Source organism: Vidua macroura, chromosome 6 (genome assembly GCF_024509145.1).
Source record: "Vidua macroura isolate BioBank_ID:100142 chromosome 6, ASM2450914v1, whole genome shotgun sequence".
NCBI lineage: Eukaryota > Metazoa > Chordata > Aves > Passeriformes > Viduidae > Vidua > Vidua macroura.
In genome coordinates this window covers 14,542,507-14,557,518 of record NC_071576.1, presented here as the reverse complement: position 1 = coordinate 14,557,518, position 15,012 = coordinate 14,542,507, and the positions used below count along the sequence as shown (strand labels likewise).

The 15,012-nt window shown below is 43.6% G+C and overlaps 1 protein-coding gene across 2 annotated transcripts in view; it reads right to left on the bottom strand.

Annotated features, from left to right (window-relative positions):
• The window catches only part of SYNE3 (spectrin repeat containing nuclear envelope family member 3), a 65,002-nt gene extending 51,987 nt beyond the window's left edge, over positions 1-13,015 (bottom strand). For both annotated transcript variants that reach the window (XM_053980649.1, XM_053980650.1), the window contains exon 1: positions 12,936-13,015. The gene's annotated coding sequence lies outside the window, so the exon portion shown is untranslated. The remainder of the gene's footprint in view (positions 1-12,935) is intronic.
• Positions 13,016-15,012: the final 1,997 nt, after the last annotated feature.

Sequence of the window (15,012 nt, the reverse complement as noted above, 5' to 3'; positions counted from 1 at the left end):
CTAACTCTCCAAAACAAGATTTGTCTGATACATCTTTCAAGACATTATCAGGTCAATTATGCTAATGATATATGTATATAGTGAAAGTGAGACTTATGGAATTGAAAAAAAAATTAGCAAGTAGGACAATACTAATTTTAGATACTAAAGCTGTTGATTAAGAGTTATTTTCTTGGGATCCAAGTATATGGTTATGGAAAAATTAGCAGATTTTAATTTGCATGGAACAGAAAGATGTGTTTATATAAAGAAAGAGAAAAATGTCCCCTGAAAGAGATGAACACTTGTAATGCTGTCAAGAACATACAGAAGGCTATACCGAAATAGTAAATAGCTATACCTAAACAGTCAGCACTCCATACATAATTAAAGGTAATGTTTGCATTAATCTGATAATGTCAGGCTTTATATTGCAAAACAGCACTGGTTTGTGTTCAGAGAAACCCACAGGCAAACAAGGCCTGCCTGTGTCCCAAACAAAATACACTATTGGAACCGTCAGCAACCTCATGCCCAAGCTCAGAAACAAAGTAGACCACTGCAAAATGCTGGTTATAAATTAATTTTGAGTGGTTGAGAACATTTTTGGAATTGAATTAAACAGGCTGCTTTTTGGTGACTCATTTTTGCCTGGACGATCGCAGTTTTCCACGTCTTTGTTACCCTCTCACAGTGAGAGCTCGCCAGGCGCTGTGGGTTAGAGAGCATGGCCACATCTGGTTTCAGCTGTGCTGGGACCAGCCCAGCACGGCCGCGGCTCCGGCACCGGGATCGCTCCAGACTTAATAATGGGGAGGAAGAACGTCTTGTTAGCAGTCTTTTATGCCTGACGGGGGACTGAAGTCCTGTAGTCTAAAAACCCATGGGGGATCTGAACCTCCTCCTACTGAGATTCATCAGACCTCAAGCAAAGAGTAAAACGGCAGCAGGACCCAGCAGTGAGCTGCGTTTGTCAGCAGTCGTCCCCCAGCGAGGAGGACCAGAGTTAAAGCTGTGATCACAGAAAATGACCGTGCTGAGCAGCACACGTAAAGCCAATGCTTCTTCTTCTCACTCGTATCATTCACTAGCAACTGCCTTTTAGAAATCGAGTACTACGAGAGACCAAAGTTTTTTTTCCCCGCAAACGTCTGAAGAGATCAGGCAGCTCTGCTCCATTCGGACCCCAAGGGGGCCTCAGGGCGTGCTGCTTCTCAGCAACTTCGAAAATTCCACCCGAAATATTATGAGACATATCCCTGGGGCTGCCAGAGAGCTAATACAGAGATACATTTAGAGCAACAGGGGTCCATATCAGCTAAGGGTTAGTACACACACACTGGCAGACATAGCACTACCTCCTCTCAAATACTTGAAAGAAGGAAAAGGTATAAAGCTATAGATTTGTTTAACCCCCGTAATATAGAATTCTTCTACAAGGAGTAGTAGATATCATGGCACAAACTCAACTTTGGTCTAAAAGAAATAAAAATATCTCCCCACTAGTCTCCAAAGCTATCTTCTAAAGATAACACAAACCTGCTGTGTTTTAAAGGCATTTCATTTCAATGAATTATTTCTTCGTTATTTCCCTTTCAATTTACAGATCTCAGGGCTCAGCAGTACCTTGCAAATGATGATTCATAAAACAGGAGAAGCCAGTTATCATCTTCCTGAAGGAAAATATGTCAAACTCTGATGAGGACAATTGCTGAAGCATCACAGAGCAGAGCCTTCAATGACCTTGTTTGGGTTCAATGAGCACAACACAAGCAACAGTGTTTGCGCAAACTATGCTCCCTAGTCAAAAAATAAATCTGAATTTCTTTAGTCCCCTTTTTTTACCTATTGCATACCCCCAGATCACGTTTCAACAGTTATATATGTGACCTTAAACCCAAACTTCATGGAAGGGATCTCAGCAGTCCCAGTCTGGCAAACATTTTGGGGCTGTAAAAGCTGATATCGTGTCTTGAGCGCAGCCACACTCCCAACAGACTCTCTCTGTCAACTTCACCGACTGTCCCTTATCTCCAACCCTTCTGCTGCACACCACTGTAGGGATATTTTGGCTTCCTTTCTCCTGCCTTACATCAAGGAGTTCCCCATCCTGGCCTGCTGCTCACAAAACAATTTATCAGGCCTAATTTCATTGCACTGGGCTCTCACCCTTGGGCCCCCCCGGCACGCTGTGGTGCTGGCAGCAGGCAGGAGGGGAGGCGTGGGCTTGCTCTGGAGAAAAGCGCGCGAATGGGCTGATCTTGGCGCCTTTCACCAGCTGGCTGCTGCAAGAACCGTCAGTCATGGCTCTCCTGCAGCAGGCCACTGACTTCTATTTCCCCTTTCACTACAATTCAAATGCTTGAAACTTCAAGACACTTGATAGCTTTAACACTTCCATATATCTGGCAAATTTAATGCAAAGCAGAAAATAAGTGTAAAAGTTATTAGGAGCTAAAAGATACAGACACACTGCCTGTCACAACCATCTCACTACATTATGAAATAAAAGTAACCTTGTAAAAACCTTACCAAAATCCTGGGAAATCTGGTAAAAAGGGTAGGTAAAAGTCTGTGGTGATTCCATTAAAGTTCCCTGATGGGTCCCCAGCATGGCAACCACAATCCAGCCTGGCCTCCACTGGGCGTTAGAACAGCAATTCAGCGCACTTGGCAGCACGAGCAAGTCTGGCACGAAGAGAAACCAGTGGCTTCCTCCTTACTAAGGCAGGAGGAAGCACAGGACTTCCTCTCTGCCTCCTCCCGTGCTGCGGGAGTGAGTGAAAGAGGAGATGGCAATCCAAAGATATATCAGTGCAGGAAAAAAAAAATAAAAAAAGAGAAAGAAAAGAAACGCAGAGCAGGGCATGCTACCACTGTTTAAAACGTGGGTGAGATTTAAATAGCAATAATCCCCAGAAACTATCTAGTTCAGGTCATCAACTAACAAGCTGGTTAATTCCTGTAAGGATTAATGCTTGAAATTATTATGCCTGACAGATGTTTGCTGAATGGTAACTGAATACACAGAATGAAGACCAGCAAGAAGTAAAAGTGCAGGCAGGTACGTCAGAGCTGAGATTTTACAAATCATTAACTCATGTTCTAACATAATAATAATTTTCCTTATCTTCCACTTCTTTTTTTACTCTCAAGGTCTCTAGCAGGAAATTCCCTTCACAGACTGACACACTAATCTAGATTCTGCTCTCAGTTACAATCACGCAAGACAAAAAGGTGGTTAGCTGATATTTTCAGGAAATACCTCTGCTGCACAATTTGGCTGAATGGAATATACTTTGCAAGCATTACCTGTCCCTCATGACACAGCACATGATGAATTCTCCTTTCCTAATTCCCCAAAACTGTTGGAAAATATAAGGCACCATTCTCCCTTGATTAATTAAGATCCTGCTGGGTACTCCTGCTTTTAGGCATTCAATAAAACCCACTGGTTTGGTGAATTTAGCCCACTACCATTTGCATCATCCTAATGGTGTAGATCTAATACACTCCAGGACCAAAACAGGTGCCACTTACTCACCTTGGTGTAAATCCAAAGCAAGTCCATAAGGGCAACAATCTCTCAGCTTTTTTAGTTGCTGTATGACATATTTTATACTACACTGAGCAGCATTTCTAGAATTACAACTAATATGGAGGAGAGGTAGAGAAATCAGTGAAAGCAAAACATGGGGGGAAAAGCTGGTTTGAATTCCACCTCCAAATTAGAAGCTACAGATAAAAACAGGGATAAAACTGTGAGCCTCTCCATCTATTTTGGAATCAAGCAGCACAAGGGAAGAGCATGGGAAAAAACTGAAGAGAGGAACAAAGATGGACAAAATCCTACGCAGAAGAACAACAGTGGAATAGAAAATGTTTATCAAGCTAATCTGTGAAGTTGCTAATACAGAGAATTAACTGAAGACCATAGCCTCAGAGAGGCTGTCACCCCCATGTGCAGTGGTGACCTCAGCTCAGCCAACCAAACAGAATTTTGGTGAAAATAAAACACCCAAGGGACAGAAGAGGAACATCTTAAGAGTTAGTACAATCAGTTAGTGCTGATAGTACCTCTAGAGAGGGAACTGATATATCAGCTAATTTCCAACTGTCTTGTTAGCCTTTTGCTAACATGAATAATCTTTAGAACTATATGAATATCTCAAAATACATCAGGATAAGAACATCTCGAAACACATTAAACTATATGATGCCTAGGGGACGTAAACTGGAGACTGGTCCACTTATCTGAATGTCAAATCGTGGTTGTTTTAGAATTGTGTGGCTTGAATGGGGGGTTTTAAATGCCTATAAGTGAACCCCTTTATCACTTTTCCCTTGCTCTCTCTCTCTTGTGTTATATCCACAGTTACTGCAAATTTGCCATAGTCCTGATTAAAAAATTTAAATTAATATTAAAAAAAAAAGCACTGAAACTAGTAGTAGGAAGTAGAGCATAACATCAGCTATGCATAGCAGCTTCTAAAACAAGGTAAGAATCAGTCTCTTTGGATGACTAATCTAGAAGGCAAAGGAGCTCCTCTGGTGAGTAGAGACAGCCACAAGCTAGAGACAGCAATGAGAGGATCAAACTAACAGTAAAAAAATGCAGTATTCCCACAAGACTTTCTGTAACTTAGTATAACAACGTATTTAAAATAGATAAATACCACATTAGCACTTGAGCATAATTCCCTTTAGAGTGAACTTGATTTTACATTTTTCCATATTTTTTAAGGAAACCAGGTTCCTTAACCAGCAAAATATTCCAAATGTCCCCACAACATCTGACCTGCCATTCTCTTTTTTTTCCCATACAAAGAAGTCCATTTTCAGTTTCAGCAAGGGATGAAACTTTTTCCCACTCTTCTGGCCAACTATCATTTCTGTTTTCTGTGGTAGCAGAAAGCATTTGAAGGGCCCCTTCTTCGGGCTGACATGTCTAAGTTCAAACATGGATTCAGTTTCATCTGTAACTGTGGTAACATCTGCTGTAGCTGTAACTCTTGTAACACATCTGTTGGATGGTCTTATTTTAACTCATAGCCCGTGGGCACTGTGAAAGAAACATTTCTGCAACCCCAGTGCAGCCCACGGAGTTAAATGACTACACTGCCCTACTGATTAATCTACGGTAAGTGATACTCCGGGCAGACTGGCCTCATTGCCACTAACAGTCTGCATCTTCAAGCAGGCAGTGATGTATTTGTCCTCCAACTGCTCAGGAGACAGACATCGTCACCCCAGCAGGGTTGCAAGGGTTATAAATTATAGTGTTGTCTGAGCTCTGACAAAGAGCTATGAAACTCCTCAGATAGGAAACAGAGCAGCAGTATAAAAATCTTTTTTCAACCATAGCAACTGTGTTATATATTCTTACTACTCTACAGAACATATTTCTAACTATGATTTAGTTGTGAATTAGAATAACATTGGTATAAAGGGACTGTCAGTGCAAGTGCTTCTCACCAAAGAATATGGTTTGGAATTGCTGTGAAAGGACCTTTCAGGAAAGAAACGCTCACATCAAGCAATCAGGTTGTCCTAAGTACTGGGCTCAGAGGTTCTGGCAGGGATAGCACAGACAGGTGTCAAGCTCTTGAGCTCTCTTTCTGGTTTTACACAGTTTCACTCTGTGTAAATAATGAATCGTTATGAAGAACCTAATCATTATGCACAGCCCAATAATTCAGGTGTCCCACCTAGCAAGCTGAGCATCTTAAAGTTCTGGCTTAGGTCACCATTATGCTCTGTTCCATTCAGCAAGGAAAAACAACAACAACAAAAAAAAGGATTTTGATTTACCAGTCAGCATTAATAGAAACAATCACATCAAACCAAACTCTGAAAAATGTCAGATCTGATCTGAGCAAGACTAAAAGAACCAAGAAGTAGGTTACCTGCTGATACAGTTGCTTAACTGCGAAAAACATCTATTTGCAAATCCCCAAACTAAGGTGTAACCTGCTAGTAGCAATAAGAGCACTTCACAAATACCAGTGATAGCTGACACGGGAAGGGCACTATAGAAAACAATAACCTGCAGAGCACTGAAGCACATCCAGGTAGATTCCTCAGCACTGACTAACTACAATAACTAACTAACGATTCAACAATAAAAGGACTTAAAAAAAAAAGGGGGACTGTGACGTTTTAAGCATTGGGATTAAACGTGCCGACATAATTACTTATAAAAGTGGTTTTAATAAACACCTTCAGCTCTTTCATCAGACAGCAAATACTACTTCACTCTGCAGACCAGAATGACAGCACCAGCTCTCCTCCATCATGAGGTATTCACAGAATCACAGAATGGCTGAGCTTGGAAGGCACTACTGGAGCTCATCTAATCCAACCTCCCTGCTCAGTCTGGGTTGCCTGGTAAAGAATGTTACTCAGGATTGTGTCCAGATGGCTTTTGAGCCTCTGTATTATCACAATATGCAATAGCTGGACAAGCAAAAACCTGAGGGGAGAAACAAAATAACGCTGAAGGCAAAAATACCATTAGGGTTGCTGGTAGCTCCATCCCAAACAGGAATTTCTCTTGTAGAAAAAAACCAAACAAAACCAAACCAAACAAACCAACCAAAAGAACATCCTCCCAAAACAAACAAACAACAAAAAACCCTAACAAACAAAAAATCCCAAACAAACAAACAAAAAACCAACCCACAAATGCTTAAAAAATATTTTCCTTTTTGTTAGGCTACAGACATTTTCTGTAGATTGGCATTTCACACTAGCAGCTCAACTAATGGAGTCGGAAGGCTTATAATCTGAGAAGACAAGGGAAAATCCCAGGCTCTGGTAAAGCCAAGGGCAATACTGTCACAGAGCCAAGATTTCTACCCTGACTCCTGTGGACTTAAAAGACAAGGTAACAAGTAAATTTTTCCTTGGGTGCTCTCTTAATCTGGAGATCTAAATTAATGTGCGTCTGTGGTGTTTACTGAGCCAGTGTTATTAGCCAGTGTTAAAGTCTTGTACTTCACACAAAGCCTGTGCTTAACCTGCTGCACCTATAGACCAATTCTGCTGACTTACATAAGAAACACCACCTACATTTGCCAACTGCTGTCATTTGCCATTCACTACCAAAGACTCAAGTGCTCATGCAAAGACTCTTGCATTAAGAAAAATCAGTCATCTAAGCTAAAGGAAATGCACAGCCTGGGGAAGAACTGACAGCTTCAAAACCAACAGAAATTATTTCTTTTATTTAGTCACGGAAATTTAAGGTAGGAGGATATTTTCTCACATGACCCAGTCTTTGCATGTAACTGACTTGAAAATGCAGTGGGTACATCAGTGCTTGTACACTTTCCACCTTCAGCTTCCTTGAACTCCTTCAGGCTGTACCTACAGCCTGGATAAAGACCAGCTGTTACATCTCTAACTACTCCTCGGTCAGAAACAACACATGTTCTTATGATACAATTGCCTCATTATAATGGCAGGAAAATAACACAGGCATGTAGTGCTTTAAATCACATTAACACTTCCATGTGAGATGGAGATAAAATACAGCCAAAAGTAATCCCTACACTTTTTTCACTGTTTAATTTATTATTGCTGTTGTGTCAGTCCAGATGAGTGAGTAGGCGAGTCAGTGTGAGAGATAACCTTTTAGGGTGAAAAACTCCAATGTTGGTTTTTAAATAAAATAGTACCCAGATCCACTGTGGGTGGTTTACTCTGTTGCACCTGTGACACCGTCCCACCTGGTACCTACAACACGGCTGCCACACTCATCAAGTGGGATAAGATGTTAGTGTCCCATTTCACAGATGAAGACACTGGTGCTCTCAGCAGCATCTATGTTTCAAATGCAGCCTTTGACAGACCCAACATCACTGGTCCCATTTTAAACCTCTGACTGTACATGCTCCTCCAAGATCACAGAGCAAACTTGTGGCAGGCAAAGCTGCATTAAGGGAGGTTTAGACTGGACATTAGGAAGCACTTCCTGCCCAACAGGGTGGCCAAACACTGCAATAGGCCTCCTAGAGAGGCAGTCAATGCCCCAAGCCTGTCAGTGTTTGAGGCATTCAATGCCCTTAATAATGTGCTTTAACTTTTGCTCAGCCTCGAAGTGGTCAGGCAGTTGCACCAGGTGATTGTTGTAGGTCCCTTTAATTCTTACTAAAATCATAATCAACCACAAGGGGAGCAGCAGGTAGCCTTATGTAAAGTGTGTCTAGGATTCCCTGGTGACAGGCACTAAATCTACTACATATAACAGTAAGTTCCCCAGCACAAGCTGTCCCACATGGGGCTCTCATTCAGGTGGTGCTCCCAAGTATTTCTATCATGTTTCTCAAAAGGCTTTCTGCATAGCACAACTGTAACAGCAGCTATTTCACCTTTCAATGCCACTAAATAAACACTAATCAAGAACAAAACAAACAAGCCACAGCATGACACCTGAGTTCCAGTGAAATTACAATCTCCAGGTTCTCCCAGTTTCCTGCTATCTCTTAATTTCTTCCAGTATGTTTTTTATGCACCTGTTCAGTGATATCCCAAGGCTGAGACTGCCCTGTAATCCTCAGTCTGTTATAGTCACAGCAGAAATTCCCTTGAAATTCCTTGATATGAAGGACTTCATATCAAATCCATGAACTTTGTTTAAATATAACATAGAAAAAAAGCTTGTAGCAGCAGAGACATTAAAAGTCAGTTCTGTTTAAGGCAAAGAAATATTTCCACCCCCCTTGAAACCAATGCACTTTCCTTGAAATACAGTTAAGCTGTGTGTAGAGACATGAAAGATTGCTTATTAACCTGATATGGGGGGCCAGTGAGAACCACCACCCCTGTTAGACCTACCATTCTTTCCTCACCATTGAGGTGGGGCCACTTCAGATACCTGAAGTTAAATACCCCAGGGCTCTACTCTCTGAGCAGTTTTTTCTGTAATTCAGACAGTACCATCCTGTGATGCATTTTATTAGCAATACAGGAACATATGATAAGCAACAGCTCAGGCTAATTTAAGTCTATGAAGCAGTGAATCCACAGCAATGTCTGATACCCAGCGTGTTGCAGAGTCATCAGTCCTTGTGGAAGGCAAGGACTGACTTGGAGCTCCAGCTCTGCAGAAGTGTGTAAGGAGCAATCCTTATGTAAGGATCTCCACTTTCAGTTTAAAAGGCTCCATTTCCTTAATACTTCAACTGCTATGCCCTCAACAAACACTGGAAAACAAACAAGAGTAAACTTTCAAACTAAAGAACAAGACTGTGTTTAAGTTGATACTGACAACACTGCAGCTAATTATGGAAATATTATAAGAAAAGTCTGCATATGCCAATATCAGCCTCAGGCAATAGAATTGTATTTCAGACCAAAATGTAAGCAAAATTTAAGGCTTGACATTTGGGCCCTATAACTAATCATTATCAGGCCATTTTGAACTTTAAACACTGCATTTGATGGCAACTGATGACACAATGACACTTTTCATTTTTTCTCGTGTCACTTCAGACCATTTTAACCAATATTAACTGAAGGCACTAAATTTCTATCATTCAGTTGTTTGTAGAGCAGACTTGCATGATCAAAAGGGACCCTGACCACCTGTTTTGCATGTTTTAATTTCACAGAATTGCAGCCTGAAGAAGCTGAGACATTACTGACCATCAGTAAGCACTAAAAGGTATTTTCCTTCAAGAGTAAGAGTATTCCACTTACTGCAGTCCAAAGATAGTAAGACGGTTTTTTCAGCCAGACTCAAAGAGGTATTAAAGGACATGGTATTTTTTCCTGTTGATCTCAGGAGCCTGATACCTTTGCCTTCATACAGAAAATGGGCCAAGCAAAAAACTCTCTTGCCAGTTGCACCCTCCGTTAACATTCCTGGAGCTCAAGAATTTTTCCTGCTACAATGTGTTATTTTCATTTCACAAGCCTGAATTACCAGGATTCACACTTGGCCCACAATCCTTACATGGAGATACACAACCCAGTTAATAAGGGGGCCCTTTCTAAGGACACTGTTGTACCTATCTACGGTGGAATATGTTTGAGAGGACAGGTCAAAGCTGTGCCACAAAATCCCATCTACAGCTGAAAAGGACTAACACTTAAAAACCTCAAATCAAAACAGAAATCCAGTATCTTGTCATTGCTACAAATGATCTGGGATTTGTCCTGCCAGAACACATTATTTTGAGTCAGAATGAATGGTCACTGCTTTTGCTTGGTTTCATGGGAATTATGCTTATTTGATGGCAGTCTTGAAACTGTTGGCCAATTTTGTCAAAATAAAATAAAACTAAAGAAACTAGCTGAGATCATAGCCCTTCTGTACTTGTGCAAATGTGTGCCTGGCAGAACAAAGACAGGAGTTACGCACTGGAGATGCAGGGATGTAAAAACAAAGCACTCTGTGACCAGGCCAGCTCAGGAAATCAGATCTACAGAGCTGTGTTCCTTAATTGATTTAAAGTATACACTGAACTGTACCAAAACTTTCTGTTCCCATGTTCAAAATGCAATGTATCATATCAGTGTTACTCGTACTCTTTGAAGTTGTAAGGCAGATGCCAGTTCAGGGGCATTTACTCAGAAAATCCTTCTCCCCTTCTCTTTACAGCTTCATTTGCACCAAACACATTATTCCCAAATGGAGGCTGTCAAATATGAATGTATCACTCAGTCACTGATCTAAAAACTTGGGAAAATTAGCAAGCGTCTGATTTTAGACTTGCTTTTCCCTGTTGGGCTGTTTCTACAAAATTTGCAGGAACTTAATTACCTTGGAGCTGTTCTCCTTATGTCATACTTGGCTGAAACTGGGAAATGGCAAAAAAATATTACATAAGGGACACACACCAAGACTCATGTGTATACATATATTAAGTTATGGCAAAAAACCTTGCTTCCACCAGATGCCAGTTATCTTTCTGAAGCTGCAATGCAGATGTGGAGCATCCCCTCAGGCAGAGAAATTGCTCTCCAAAGTCATGTGCATGCAGGTACAGCCACATTCTGAAGCCAAGCATCCACAAGTGTATACAACAGTTTTGAGGATGATTTGTAAGCCACAGAAAAGTGGAGGAGCACAAGAAATGGCTTATTCCCAAAGAAATGTCAATGAGGTTAGTCCAGTGAGGTTAGTGCACAAAGACCCCACAGAGGACATGTGCCAGGAACAGACTTGGAGGTATGGTACAAGTCCTGACCAAGGTGAGAGGGAAAGGAGGAGCAACTAAATATGGCTGAAGGGAACAACTAAACTATCAGAAGAAATACAAGAGAGGCAAGCACCACAATACCACATCCTGAATAGCAGCTAATTCTGTCTTCCTTGGGAATTTGAGGGGACTCCGGATCTGATGATTCACAAACAACATGGAAACAGCACTGGGTGTAGGGGAAAGCTGCTTTTATAGAGGGACCATCGGCATTGTCAGACTCCATTTCCTGACAAGTAGTTTGCAGGGAACAATGTTGCTGTGACTCACCAAAAGATGTTTGTTTCTTGTGGAACAAAGAGTTGCCACAAGACTGGTTGCAATAAGTTACATTTCCTTGAGATCCAACTGGCTCACACATTTGGCAGCCACAGACTCTGCCAAGCTGATGTGCATTTCAACAACTGCAGATTTGAGACACTTCCAGGAAAAGAAGAAAAACATTTGAAGGCAACCAATCAGCTTTTAAAGTTTTGTGGTATTTTAAAAATTCTTTCCCCAGAAAACAAGCACTGTGTACAAAGATTTTCAGATTACATACACCATGCCAAGGGCTGAAAAGTAACATCCACAACTAGCAGCAAGGAAGTGGCAAGAGTAGCATAGTGATTTTATTTTTCGTTAATTATTCAAGATGGCCAGGCTTAGATTTGAGGCAAAGGAGAAGACAGGCATCCTTGCTCTGATAAACTTGCAAAATAAAGCAGTGCCTTGCAACCATAATGTTCACAATTAGTCATCATATACATGCACAATTCCTGCAGATTTCAGTCTGTTAACCTATTTGAGTAGATCTATTTCTACAAATAAAATTTTCCTGGACAAAGATCTAAACTCATACAAGGCCAAACCAATAAGGATGTGCGAATAAAAGAAATGGCAGAAAACAGTGTATGAGAAACCAAAGCCTTAGTATACCTTGGGGTGTGGGGGAACTTTACATACAGAAGTTACACAGAATGTTAGTTGCTCTTGTAATAGAAAAACTGGGAAACTTTCTGTTTAGGAAGAAAACGTGAGACAAGGTCAGACCCCCTTAAGGGGAATCAGAGCCAAGCTACGATGTATCCAATAGGTTTGAAGGGGAGAAAAGTGGGAAGGGAGAAGAGGAACAAGGACCTTGCAAACCGCAGTAGAGTCCTGGCAGTGGGGACCTACAGATGAAGAAATGTGACAGTAACGCTGAGCAACTGCCTTTGGCAAAAGCCTGACATCTATCTGAGGAAGAAAGTTGCAGAATGCACCTAAGTGCTGAGCCAGACTGGCATTCGTTCGCAGATGCGATTTTCTGAAAGAAGCTAAATAAAAGGCTTTGCCCGTTTACCGTCTGTTACTTAGGGAGATATGCTGCAGTTACTGCAGCTACGATATTACGTGTATCAGGAGTAGACAGGGAGCCCTCGTAGTACCCATGGAGCTGTCCTGGCAAGGACAAGCTCTGCCGGCGCTCCCGCTCTGCGGCCCCGGCCGTGCCCGCTACCGCCGTTACACGGGCGGCCGGCGCGGGGCCGAGCGGGGACCGGGCTGTCCCGGCGGCGTTTTGCCCCGGCGCGCCGAGCAACAGGAGGCGGGTCTGGAGCCGGGCGAGCTGACAGCGAGCCCCGCCGAGCCCGCCTGCCCGGCGGGACGGACGGCACGGCACGGCACGGTGCAGTCCCAGGCGCCGCCGCCTCGTCGTTTCTCCCTCCCGCAGCCCCCCCAGCACCGGCAACAGGCCCCGAGCAGCGCAGCAGGGCCCGTCCCACTCACCGCCGCGGCACCGCCGCCGCTTCCCCCGCGGGCAGCCCCAGGGCCGCGCTGCCGCTCCCCCGCCGCGCTGCGGCCGCTCGGGCGCTCGCTCAGCCTCGGCGGGGCCGCCCGGCACCGGCCCCGCCGCTCCGGGGGCTGCGCGGAGGGCCCGCCCTCACCGCCGCGGCCCGGCCCGGCGGGCGGTGTTATGTAACCCGGGCCGGCCCGCCCTGCGAGCGCCGCCGGCCGCGGAGCCCCCGCCGAGGGCAGCGGGGCCGGGCTGTCCTTGCGCGGCGGGCGGGCGAACGCGGGCGCCAGGTGAGCACCGCACTCTGCTATTTTTAGCAGAGTAAAATGCAGCAGAAGAGGAGAAGCGGAGTCTCTCACAGTGTCGTGTTCGGGGGGACTCGGAGCTCTGGGAGTCACCAAACACTAGGCGACGGGCGACAAGCCCCGGGCGATCCTTGCACGTGCCGGTAGCTCCGGCGATCCGTGCCAACAAGTGGGGAAGTCTCTTAACGTTTCTTTCGCATGGCCAGCAAGCAGGCAGACTGCATCTCAGCAGTTACACGTGCATTAAACAACCCCAGCTCATCACTGGCAGTGCCAACAGGAATTCATTTGGATGCATGAAGTTTTGGGGGAAAAAAAAATCAACGAAAACTTAGGAAACAAAACCTGTTTCCACTGTAGTACTGATTCAAGCACAAAGGCTACTGCGTGTGCTCAATTATGCAAGAAAATCAGAAGCAAAAAGAGCAGCAGTGGAGGTGCATTGCCAGCCACAGTGTCGGTTCTATAGCCCAGCGAGAGAAGCCGGAGTCATCAACATCTTTTGCTCCATCTGCAGCATCAGAAAGTTGTAATCATATGAGCCTGTAGGCTAAGCCACTGGGAGGGAAGGAGGAAAGAATGAACAGCTTCTTCATATTTGAACAATAATATTATGTAAACAAACTGAATGAGCATGTAAAAAGCTTGTATTTCATAAAGCACTAAACCATCCTCTTTGGCAGGGGTTATATTGCTGCCCTCTGCTGCTGGGAAGTTGGGCGGTTCATCTGCCTAACGAGCAGAAAAACGGGCTATTTGCGATGAAAATTTCTGATTACACCTAACAGTTCTGTGGCCAAGAGCCTCGAGATACATAGTTCAAAAGTGAAGGGTGAGCTCCCAGTTCTGCGAGAGGCAGGGGACGACACCTCTCTAAGGCCGGGCGGGATGGCTGCTTCACCAGCAGCATTCTCTGGGCTTTCATGGGCTCACTTCTGCCTACAGCCAGCGAGGTGATCTGCCATCCATGTGCCAACACACTCTTAACTGGAATGGCTCTGTACTTATATTGCTCCCAAAGCATCAGGAATCCCTGTCCCTCACCAGCAGTGGAAAAGGTCACAGGAAATAACTTCATGGTAAGGATTGCACTTTTACAGCTGGTTCTGACCTTGAAGCTTCAACTGCCCACAGTGTATACTGTAGTGGAACAATCTGGGGAGACTATGACCTTTTAAATTGTCACTGAGAGGGCAACTGAATGCTGTAATCTCTTTCTGTTACTAGGCAAGCCTTTCATCTAACTTGGAAAATAATTTATTTGCTAGTTTGGCTTTGACAGACTATTTATTTGGAGGAAGTTCATAAAGACGATGTGTAAAATTGAATCTATGCCTATGCAACTGCCCTTGCCCATAGTAATTCAGAGCTGACTATCTCTCAATGACCTTTGGAACAGTGTGAGGAAATGGATACAATCTAAAAGGGTTGCACTCCAAAGGAATGTGTCTAGAGTAGGTAGGTGACAGAGAATATAAAATCTTGTGAATTTGCCTTAAGAAAGCGGGCTCAGTTATCTTGGTGAGTAGACAAAGGAATGCTGTTAATAACAGCGATTAATTCCTTAGGAAATCGCCCCCTAGGAAGTTACTTTGCATACCTAGACCTTTCAAACCCCTTGTATTCAGAAAGCTTGCTGGTGGGGGACAATACATCACTGAATCTAAAAATTGCTTGAATTAATCTTCTTTTCTGCATTTTCCCATGTGGAGGCTTTCATGGCTCTGATTCTACTCCCTCAAACAGCTTGTACATGCTGAGTTAG